This window comes from Phodopus roborovskii, unplaced genomic scaffold, assembly GCF_943737965.1.
Source record: "Phodopus roborovskii unplaced genomic scaffold, PHOROB, whole genome shotgun sequence".
NCBI lineage: Eukaryota > Metazoa > Chordata > Mammalia > Rodentia > Cricetidae > Phodopus > Phodopus roborovskii.
The window spans coordinates 1,241,448-1,253,787 of record NW_026125538.1 but is presented as its reverse complement, the minus strand read 5'-3'; the positions used below and the strand labels follow the sequence as shown (position 1 = coordinate 1,253,787).

At 42.1% G+C, this 12,340-nt stretch overlaps 1 pseudogene; it reads left to right on the top strand.

Moving 5' to 3' along the window:
* Nucleotides 1-278: 278 nt before the first annotated feature.
* On the top strand, nucleotides 279-1,458 carry LOC127216216 (TATA box-binding protein-like 2; annotated as a pseudogene).
* Nucleotides 1,459-12,340: the final 10,882 nt, after the last annotated feature.

Here is a 12,340-nt window from a genome sequence, read left to right as displayed (position 1 = left end):
AAATTACCATATGGGTGCTGGGAATTGAACCTGGGCATTCTGGAAGAACAGCCAATGCTCTTAACCATTGAGCTATCTCTCCAATTCCAAGATATACTTTGAAGTATGTTGTAACTCTAATAGAATCTTGGTGGTACTTTGTAGAAAGAGGCACGGTGTGAATGTAAGCAATCTTGAACACCTTTGAGACGGAGCCCATTGCCTTCCTGCCATAGTGAACCCCCCTGGTGTTTTGTTTTGCAAACTGCCAAGAATGACCATGCTCCTACTCTGTCTCAACTGTTACCTCCCTGCACCCACCTAATCCATCCAATCCAGAGATTGCATTTAATTCCCATTTTAGGAGAGCCAAAGAAACATCCAGTGGCTTTTTATCTGTGGATCCAAGCTTATTACCGGATGGACTTACCCAAGAAAATAAAGACCAGACTGTCATTGGAAACAAGCATGAAACTGAAGATGTAAAATTCAAGATCAGCAAAGGCAGTTGCAGTTGGCAGGTGGGGAGGACAGTGGGCTGAGCTTGAATAGCAACAGTTCACCTGACTCCCATTCACATCTGTGCCCTGATGGTGCTGACTCCAACCAGCCCCCTCCAGGAAAACCAACTTCAGATGTCTTGCCTGTGGCACCCATGAGAACAATGAACCCTGTTTTATCGTGTTCTGGAATTGTGCCTCAACCACAGTAAGTGTGCTTGCTTTTAAAGTGGGGAATAGTTCTAGGTGTAGAGTTTATGCTTCTGAACATGACAGCTAATTTCAGAACAACGGTATAGAGAGGACAATTTCAGATTTCTCTACTTTTCGGTTGGAGTGTGTGTGTGTGTTGAGATCTCCCTGGCTGTTCTAGAACTAGCTCTGTAGAAAAAGGCTGGTCTTAAACTCATAGTGATCTGCCCTCCTGAGTGGGATCAAAGGCATATGTTACCACCAGATTGTAACTAATGACAGTCTGGCTATATATAAAAGGAAGCACCAAGTCTTGGTCCCCTAAGAGGAAGTTCAGTGCTAATAGACACATCCTTAAAGGCTTGTGTTGTTTATACCAGAATGCTGAAGTTGTTTAAAATGGTACTTAGAGCTGGGTAAACACAAAGACTATAAAATTGAGATTAATTTGCAAACTCCTTTGGATTTTTGGTTTTCTGTTTTAAGAAGGGTTTTTATGTTTTAAAGTTTAACTTTAGTCATGAAATGTTAGAAAATGTTTTAGCACATTAAGGTTTACAGATACTAGGGACCATGGTACTTTACATTTCACACTGAGAATTCTTTCCCTAGCAAGCTGCTAAAGCAAAGTCTATGAAATATACTAAGAAGTTGGTGTTCAAATTATCTGTGTTGTTATAATTTTCTGGGTTTACTTGTTTGTTCAAGTTGTTTTCACTGCAAATCTGTCTTGTAAATTGGCTCTGAGAAAATAGCTCTGAATGTCAACAACACAGAATATGAATGACCCAAAAGTAAAATTCCTTTCAATCATATATCCTAAGGGGCTTTTTCCATTTTATGATTATGACATTGGCCCATTTCCTTTTTTTTAATTTTTATTTTTATTCTCTCATTGTTCCTCATTCTCTCAAAACAAGTTTTTAGTCAAAAGCTTTGTTAACGCAGAAGGTTAACTATCTCATTTTTTATTTTTAAATTATTAAAAACAGTCATTCTCAGTGCTGAATAAAGTAATGATTGAACAATCCAAAAGTAGATTTTTTTTTCCTGTTATTCAAAAGCCTTTTTCATGAATCCTATTTTCAGGCCAGTGGAACACTGGCTTTCCTGAATTACCAGCATAGCTGGGATTACAGGTCTTTTGTCACCAATGCCACTTGTAATCCCAACACTTGGGAGGCTGAGGCAGGAGAATTCCAGTTCAAGTCTAACCTGGGCTATATAGCAAGATCTTGTCTTTAAAAAATCGAAAACAAACATTTGTACACCCATGATGGCATGCAGTTTTCATTGGCTTGTTGGCTTACAGAATTTGGATTTGTTAATCCAAGCAACATTTTTTTTGTTTTGTTTTGTTTTTCAAGACAGGGTTTCTCTGAAGCTTTGGAGGCTGTCCTGGAACTAGCTCTTGTAGACCAAGCTGGCCTTGAACTCATGCCAAGGCCTCTGCTTCTGGAGTGCTGGGATTGAAGGCGTGCACCACCAATGCCTGGCTCCAATCAACATTTAATGGTTTGTCAGGGTCTATGCTTTACAGAAGGCAGGGCTTGAAGCCCAGCCCTGTGTTAGTACAATGATGAGTAACACCTGGATCCCACTGGGAAACAGTTGCCTGTGAGTTCAAGGCCAGCCTGGTCTACCGAGTGAGTTCCAGAACAGCCAGGAGCACACAGAGAGAAACCTTATCTCAAAAATTGCAAAATACTTAAGCTAGTAACAAAAGACAAATATCTCTAGGATAATGAGGGAAAGATATAACATGCACTTTAAATGCTTATGATGTTTAATTTCACTAATACATTAAGAAAACATAAGCATTGTCAATTTGGCAGGTATGAATAAGTACATTGACAGACCATGTTCATAGGAAGAAATGAAGTATTGGTGCCTCTACGGGTGGAGAAATTGATACCCCTTTCAGAAGGGGAGCCTGCTCTCCATCTGATACAGGCAACACCGGCTCTCCTACCAGCTTCATGGTGAAAGAACATCATCAGGCCAGGGCTTCCTCTGCAGGAGATCCAGGAAAGAGGAATATTTTCAGAGATACCTCCTGAGAAAATCCAGAAATGCCCCATTTAGAAAGTTCTACTCTCTTATCTACTATGAGAGAAGCCCACAGTGTTGTCCCTAGGCTTAAGACATCTTGTCATGACTGCATAGGTTTGGTTTTTGTTGTTATTTTACTGAAGTTTAAAACCAAATTCTAATAGTCAAGTTCCTTGAACTTTATCCCAACACAGGGACTATGAAGTGTGGGATATAGCTCAGTATTGTGTGTGCATCTGTTTGGCTAAGAACAGCATGTTGCTACTACTATGAGCTTTCCCACAAAAGCTTTTCTTACTTGGTGAGTTGCCTGGGAATAGCATGGAAACTTCTTTCTCAGCCTGTTTGGTCCTGTGCAGGTCACTTTCCCAGAACTAAATACTCAGGCTGTTGCCATGGGCTCTGGGATCCTCATTACACTGCAGAACAGCTCTGTGCATCAAAGCCAACAGGAGAATTAGTCTCTACCGGGATTTAACGCTAGCCTAGTTGGAAAGCTGAGCTACATATGAAAATAATCTTAAAGAAACTGAAATTGGATGGGATAAAACCATGTCTGGGTCTATTCTCATATATATATATATGTATATATATATATTATAATTCTAAATGGTATTTTGTAGCTGTCTTTCAAGTAACAAATAAAATTAGATGCCTGTTATGTTTCAGAGCCAATGCTAAGAACTTTTACGTTTTTCTCTCAATTATAATTATAGCAAGACTAACTTGAGTCCATTGTTGTCTTAATTCAATATACAAGAAATTATCTAACCACCAGAACTTGGTAAGGACAGGATATAAAACCACAACTAATTAGATTTACAATGACATACTTCCTTTTCTCTTAAAGAATTCTAAAAAAAAAAAACAAAACAAAACAAAAAAACCAATAAAAGTTAAGCACTCTTTGTTGGTAGAATGTTTGCCTAGCACATATGAAGCCCTGGATTCAATTCTCTGCACAGAATAAATCAGACTTACTTGGGAGACTGAGCAAGGAGATTCTCAAGCTTAAAAATACATAGCTAGATCCTATTTCAATACAAAATCACAAACCCATCACAGAGAAGAACAGTATGTTATTATGTAGGCTATTGCCAAGATTCAGTTCACTGTGAAGATGTATTGCTGAATGGTCAATAGCTACACAGGGAGGACAGATGGGATTTCTGTGGAGAGAGAGGAAGAGGAAATGAATCGATGTGTACAAAGTGCCATCGAGATGTGGAATGAGTCAAACACACAAAATGGGAGGGGTAAAAGCCACTTAGTAGCAAGTAGATGAATAATATATATATATATATATATATATATATATATATACATACATATATATATGGGTTAATTTAAGTTATAAGCGGTAGTAGCACAAGCCTAAGCTAAGGCTGAACTTTCATAATTAATAAGTCTCTGTGTTGTTATTTGTGAGCTGGTGGCCCAAAGGAACGTCAGATTACAGAGGGGCTAGACATGGCAGCACACACTTTAATCCCAGCACTCAAGAGCAGAAACAGGCAGACACAGAAGCATCTAGGCTGAGGCCACTCTAGGCTATTTAGCTAGACCATCTCCAAAACAAAAGGCAATGGTAATTGAACATGACATAATGAATTTTATCATTAATGTTGGCATTGATCTTGGGTTAAAGATTGTATACATTTGGATTTCTTTATAGGTGCCAGGACATGTTCTGAGAGCTAAGAGGCATTTGAAAATATTCATCCTCTCCTAGAAGGTTGTAAGGACACCTGAGTATGTCATTGGGGCTTCTGGTAGCATCATGGTATAGATATGTGCATAAACACAGCTGTGTAGGAGCAGATTTCTTCTACATACAACCTGTTAATTTCTGTTGTTATGCTAATAGGGTTGTAGTTTTGTATGTTTTGCCTTATTTTTAAGCAGGGTCTACTATGTATCCCAACATGCACTTTGATTACTACTACAAAGTGATTCTGTGTTATTATCCATGATTAAGAAATGGAAATTTTGCAGGACATTGGAAGCATACACTTTTAATCCCAGCACTTGAGAGGAAAAGGCAGGCAGATCTCTGTGAGTTCAAGGCCAGCCTAGACTACAGAGGGAATTCCAAAGCCTGTTACACAGAGAAACCCTGTCTTGAAAATCAAAAACCAAACAAACAAGAAATAAGAAAATTTCTTGCTCAAAATGACTTGTGTGTTATTTGATAATGTGTGTGTGTGTGTGTGTGTGTGTGTGTGTGTGTATAAATAAAATACAGAACAAGTAAACTTATTTCAGAATTTGAAATGTTTCAGGCCTGCTGAGGCATTAAAGTCAATGCTTTATTCTTAAATGTGTGATGCATTAAGAAGTGTTCTCTGAAGACAGCAATATGGAAATTTGAAGTGACTGTGGATATCTAGATACTATCCGTAATATCACAGCTATCAGTAGAAAGTCATGTCTTTTTTTTCTGTTTGAAGTATAGAAGAGATCTGACATTTGGTAACAGATAATGTGAAGGTTGCCTTGGGAGAACCAAAGAGATATCCCAAACCTTAAAATCCTTTGGCCACATAAAACTGCCACCAGCTGCCACCAGCCTCTGTTTTGGAAAGAGGGTCTGCTATATATCCCAAAGTGCACTTTGGCTCATTACATTTTGAAAATTAAACTTTACATCTTAAATCTTCAGAAACCATTCAGGTTTAGGGAAAGCTATTTGGAAAAACAATATAGGTAAGTTGTGCTCTTCTTTATTTTTCTAATCCTACCTGAGTATGTGAGGATATTTAAGAAGGTCCTGGAGAAGGTCAAGGAGTTCAGACCAAAGGTCTAGCTGGGTTGTAATCACCACATTTGATGACAGTCACTGGAAAGCTGACAGGTGATGTTTGTGTTTTAACTCTTAAGCTCTTTAATCTTTTGGCTGGAGGTTGGGTGGGCAGGGCACTGCCCTGCTCCCAAATAAATCACACTCAGAGTCTTAGTCTTTCTTATGAATGCCTAGCCTTAGCTTGGCTTGCTTATAGACAACTTTTCTTAAATTATCCCATATGCCTTTTGCCTCTGGGCTTTCTTTCTGTATATGTTTCCTTTCCTTTGTTTCCGGTGTCTGGCTATGTAGCTGGGTGGCTGGCCCTTCCTTTTCTTGCTCCTTCTCTCCTCCAAGATCTCCTCCTCTATCTCTCTGCCTGCCAGTCCAACCTATCCTTTCTCCTGCCTAGCTGTTGACCATGTGGCTCTTTATTTAAGGCCATTAGATGTTTAAGACAGGCAACATATGGCAGCTTCACAGAGTTGAACAAATGTAATATAAAAGAATGCAACACATCTTTGTATCATTAAAATAAATGTTCCACAGCGTAAACAAATGTAACACATTAAAGTAATATTCCTCAACAGACAGGCAACCGGCTCCTGTAATCCTCTCTCAGGACCCTTTCACAGGAGGATTGCAACTCCAGGGAAGGGGAGGCAAGGCAGAAAGCAGTTTTTAAAAATATACAACTTTGATTTGCACCTTAAGTTTGGTTTTCACTGATATCTGAAGTGTTAGGCCACTATGGAGAATTTTATTTTATTAGACCCTCCAGGGGTTATGGAGGTACAGCAATTATATCACCAACCAAAACAAAGTCAGGCAGAGGTTAAAGATTTTTTTCCCCAAATCCCACAGCTATTAAAAAGGAAGGAGAGCCAAATGTCAAGCTAATTCCTAGGTTCAATTCTCTTCCAACTCCCTTCAGTTCTAGCCAAATGTAAAAGTATCCTTAGTGAATGAAATGGATTTTCTTGTTCTGTTTCTGCCCTGTTCACAGAGAACGCTTGAAGCATCCTATTACTAACACTTTGAATTGAGTAGAAGCTTCCCACTACATGGCTCAGCAGGCAGGTGGAACTCCGCAGCCCTTGGAGAGGATCACCTGCTCCAGCTTCCCGGGGCAGCCCCTTGCCTCTGGATCCCACTCAGGCCCCCTGGCCTTCTCCAAGTGTCCAAAATCGAACCCCCACCCGGACTTGCAGACTCCCACACTGGCCCCTGGGCCCCGCCCCTGCCCTCTGGACCACGCCCTAGGCTCCAGACCCCGCCTCGGCACCCAGGATGGAAACAAACCCCACGTGACTTGCCGCCCTTCCCTTAGACCATCACAGTGCCTCCCAGTGGGAAGAAATTCCGCGTTGCTGAAGCTCTTCGTTTCAGGTCGCAACCGGTTGCCCGGTGCCTGATGGACTCTGTGCACTACACTGAGGGGCTGTAGGTGGCGGTAGAGTGGTGTCCGTTGTGCAATACCACACACTCCTGCCTGGCTTACTTAGTCAAGTGCATCAAGAGGGGTCTACTCTGATGGCCACCATGGCCCTTACTGTTTCTTCTTTCTGCCTTCAACAGGATGAACGGAGACTAGAGTCTGGTCCCGGAAGCCAGGCAAGGTTAGAGCGTAGCTGCTCTGCACAGGCGTTTTGCTGCCAGTGGGGGTGCCTGGTAAAGGTATGTGGGTGCTCCCCGTCACCCACCAAATATGAGTTTCTCCACCGCCCTCTTGGGTACTAGGGCAAAGGGAATAGTGTCCTGGAGAAGTCTCTGCTGCACTCCCTCTCAGAAGCTTGCTTTAGTCTTTTCTCATCTTCAGACGTCTATGCTTTTCTTCAGAAGGGACCGGTAGAGAATTATTTGGTTAAGAGGGGTTGGGTCCTGGGTTCTATGTCACAGGCGGACCTTGTTTGCTGGCTCTAATGTGTGAGCTTTTGTAACCTCAGGTGATTTCGTATCACTGGGAATTTGGAAATGTGTTTTGAGTTGCAAGCCCTTAGTTAAAAGAAAAGTTTAGTAAAATATTTAGGATTTCTTTTGAAATCTAAACTGAGGGCTACAGCCCTTGTTCTAAGACAATTGAAAAGTGAATACTTAGCTGAAGGGTCTGTTTCAACACTAGTTCCAATGATAGATACAAATAATTTTTTTTTTTAAAGCAGTAAGGTTGAAGCATTTATTCTTTTACAACAACCAAGTAAGTTGCTATTCCCAGTTGATTACTAAGGAGACTTGTACATTCAGTAAGTGCCTCGGTCTGGGACACATAGAATTGAAACCCAGACATTCTGGACCCGCATTTTCATGCATTTAACTGCTAGACTATACAGCTTATAGACTTGGGGGTTTTGAGTTATCACATATATAATAAACTCTGTATTTTACATATGTAAAAATTATTTTGTAAAATTGTTTTTATATGTAAAATATAGAACTTTATACTTCAGTTTAGATAGAGGGAAAGCATGTTACATCTTATATAGTGTTTACCAAGAATTGTTAGTATTATTTATTTATTTTTTAATTAGGCAGGAGATGGTTCAGTAGTTAAGAGCACTGTTACTCTTGCAGAAGACCCAGAAGCCACATCAAACAGCTCCCAACCACCACCTGTAACTACAGGTCCAGGAGCTCCAACTCAACTCTCCTGGCCTCCACAAGTGTGCATATAGTGCGCATATAGACAGTGCATGTGTGTACACCCCCACACACACACAGTTTTTTTTTTAAAGGACTTTATTAGAATGACTTATTTTTGTTGACAAGTATTTCTTACATGGCCCTTTGCCTCTATTAACAAAAAATATTCCAAGTCTTAGACCACATCTAATTTACCAGCACAGAACCTGGGGAAAGGGTTTGCTTAGAAAGACAAAGACAAGTAGTCATGGTTCATTTGGCTTCCTTGTAGACTTAGCATCTTAATGAGGCATGAGTTAGTGTCTCAATAAAATCAAAGGTGCACTTCCTGAAATTAGAAGGGTGAAGATCTGCTGGTGGATGGTGCAGAGGAATGTTGCTGACCTAGAAGGCCCTGTGCCAGGACCCACCAGAGGTGTAGGTTGCAAGTACCAGGGCCATCTTCTTTTAGCCCCCTTTCCTCTGTCTTGTTCTTCCTTGGAGACCTGGGCCCAAACCTCAGACCTGGGCTTTGCAGGGACCTCACATGCGGTGAGCCATCAGCCAGGCTGTCCCAAGCCTGGTGACTTTGCCCAGTCTTCCTGTCACACAGCAGGCCTTTCCAAACACCTGGCATAGTGGCAGTTCAGAAATGGCTCCTGGTAATTGCTCTCCTTGAGTTCTCGGCATCCTGATCCACCCCTGCCACCCCTGCCTTAGAGAGAGGGAACCCCCGCCCTCTGCTGCCTCCTCATGCAGATACCTTGGTAACCTGGCTCAGTGGGAACAGGCACTTTTCAATCAAACCTAATGACCTGGATTTGATCCCTAGGACCCATAAGGTAGAAGGAGAGAAGAGATTACTGCAAGTTGTTCTCTCATGTGTAAGCTGTGACATGTGCACACCCCTTTCCCCATGTAATAAATGTGGTTAATTTTTTCTTAAGGAACAGAAATTTCATTGGATAGTGGGGCTTTGTGAGATTGCTCAGTGGTTAAGAGCACTAACTACTCTTCCAGAGGAACTGGGTTTGGTTCCCAGAACCCACATGGCAGCTCACAGCCATTCCTAATTCTACTTCCAGGGGATCTGATGCCTTCTGGCACCAGGCATGCACAGAAGGACATACATAAATGCAAGCAAAAGCCTTTATGCACATAAAATAAATAAATCTAAAGCTTTCAACTGGATAAGATAGAATTGAATATAGGTCTGATATCTTAACTAATTGGTTTATTTTTTTTAAGATTTTAAAAACTTATGTTTGTCTGTGTGGGAGTATGTGTGTGCAGAGACCAGAGGCATCAAATCCCCTGGAATTAGAGGAGGTTGTGAGGCATCAAACATAGATGCTAGGAACTGAATTCTGGTCTTCTGCAAGAACAGTAAGCACTCTTCACTACTGAGCCTTATCTAGTCCCTAATTTGGTACTTTAGAGTCTCATTCTATAGCCCAGGCTGGTTTCAAAGTCACTGTGTAGCTCAGACCAGCCTTACATTGTATTGTGGGAGTCCTCCTGCTTCAGCCTCCTGAGAGCTGGGATTCTGAACCAGAGTAGGCTGGTGCCTCCTGGCCACACCCCTCCTGCTAATATGCTTTGTGACTTTATTTTCCACAGCCTTGCATTGCTTAGAATCTGTGGTAGACACATGTTGAGATTTGAATTGGAAATCTATCTCTTTTTTTAAAAAAAAATGTTTATGTGCATTGGTGTTTTGCCTCCATATATGTCTGTGTGAGGTTGTTGGGTATCTGAAACTGGAATTACAGATAGTTGTAAACTGCCATGTGGATGTTGGGAATTGAACTCAAGTCCTCTGGAAGAGCAGCCAGTGCCCTTAACCTCTGAGCCATGTCTCCAGTCCCAGGAATCTGTCTCTTGAGGGTTTGTGTTTGCTTCTTGTAGATGCTCACTGTCCCTAGCAGTCAGGAGTACTTTAGACAGTGTCCATTGGAGGTTTTCAGGATGTGTATGTAGATAGTGTAAAGTTGGGCTGCAGAGTCACCAAAACCCTGACTGTGAATGGGATTTCTCACCAGGGAATTTCTTTCCCTTTCATCCAGCCTCATTGAAGATGTATCTGGTTTTGGTCCTTTGGCCTAAGATTTTTGTGCCCTTGATGGCTCTGGGCTTCATGCTTTATGCATACATATATTGTTTTCAAGTCTTGAGTTCAAGGTTACCAGAACTCAACATTTGCCCTTGGGGTAAAGACAGAATCACTTGCAGCTTAGATCTCACATCCCCTTTGCTTATTTATTTATTTATTTATTTATTTATTTATTTATTTATTTAGATTTTCTTCAAGACAGGGTTTTTCTATGTAACAGTCCTAGCTATCCTGGAATTCGCTTTGTAGACCAGGCTGGGACCAAAGATGTGCACCACCACCGCCCGACCCCTTTGCTTTTTAAAGAGAAGGGAATTTGACTTCTAAAATTGCTTACATTCTTGCTAGCTCAGCAATACTTTGGAAAACACATAGTATATTTTAATTTGGTATTTGTGGTATTTGTGGGTGCTGTAAGGCAGACATTCACACTATCATGGGCCCTGCCTTTTCAGAACAGTTTTAATTTGCTATTTACTTTTTCTTTTTTCTTCTTTTTATTGTTTGTGTCTTTCACATCATGCATTCCACCCCATTCATTATTCATTTCCCTGTCCCTTTGTATTCATCCTCTGCCCTTGCAACCTCTTCCCTAAAAATAAAATAAAATTTAAGAGAAAAAAGAAAAGAAGAGAGAAGGGGAAAAAAAAATCTCATTGTGGAAGCTATAGAATGACACAGTGAGTCATGCAGTAAACCCTTTTTTTTTTCTGGTTTTTCAAGACAGGGTTTCTCTGTGGCTTTGGAGCCTAGCCTGGAACTCGCCCTGTAGACCAAGCTGGCCTGGAACTCACAGAGATCTGCCTGCCTCTGCCTCCCAAGAACTGGGATTAGAGTCATTGGTCTGGTTCAAGGTCTTTAGTTTCTGCTACACTATCAATGCTGGGCCCTCACTGGAATTCCTCTTGGATATCCTGTTGCTGCCCTGGGTTTTGGAGATCCTGGAGCTGTGGGTCTGCAGGACTGGTCTCTTCACGTGCTCTATCAGATCACAGATGGGATGGATGTTGGGGTGGGGCCAACTCATAACCCTGGTTGCAGACCTGGGTAGCTGCAGGGTTGGTCAGCCCGCCAGCTCTCCCCTGTCCTCACCAGGGTGAGCTCCCTTGCATTGCCCTGGGAAGTTCACCCCTGGCAGCAATGAGCAAGGGGCGGGGCCAGTTCTGCTTTCATGTCTTCTGGGGCGGATCTCCCACACCTATACCTCAGGGCCAGCTCTACTGTGCTGCCCAGGTGAGGTGTAGGGGTCACTCTCCTGAGTGCTGCAGACAATGAGGGGCAGGGACAGGTCTCCTGCTCTGATGACCTCAGGGCCAGATTTTCTATGTGCCTCAGGCATTGATGGGGTTATTTACTTTTTCTAATATCAAAATGTTTCATTAGCTGTGCATGCTGGTGTACAGCTTTAATGCCAGCACTCAGGAGGCAGAGGCAGGCTGATCATAAAATAATTAAATCTTTTTAAAAACTGGAAAACACATACAAAGGTTATGGTCTTACCCGTGTCAAGTGTGTAGTTGAATAGTGTGAAGTAGGTCTGTGCATGTAACCCCCCCCCCCCAGAGCTTCTGCACCGCCACACTACAGCCCTGTCCTGCTAAAGGGTCACTCTCTGTTCTCCACTCCTCCCAGCCCCACTTCAGCAACTGTTGCTCTGCTCTCTGGGAGTCTGATTACTGTCGACCCCTCCTGTGAATGAAACCACAGTGTGCTTTCCCATAACTGGCTTATTTCATTTAGCACAGTGCCCTCAGTGTTAGCCATGGTGTGACATGGGTTCAAATGTCTTTCCTTTTAAAAAATGTGGGCCACACACCTGTAATCCCAGCACTCGGAGACTGAGGCTGGCAGAGCTCTATGGGTTCCAAGGCAGCTGGGTTCACACAGTGAGCTCCAGGCCAGCTAAGGTTTCATGGTGAGACCCTGGCTCAACTTTCCCACATATCTCCAATGTTTGAATTTATATATTTTTTAAAGATTGGTTTTATTATTTGAGTGTTGGTATAGGTAGGTAGGTGTGTGTGTGTGTGTGTGTGTGTGAGAGAGAGAGAGAGAGAGACAGAGAGAGACAGAGAGAGACAGAGAGAGTGATCAGAGGACAAC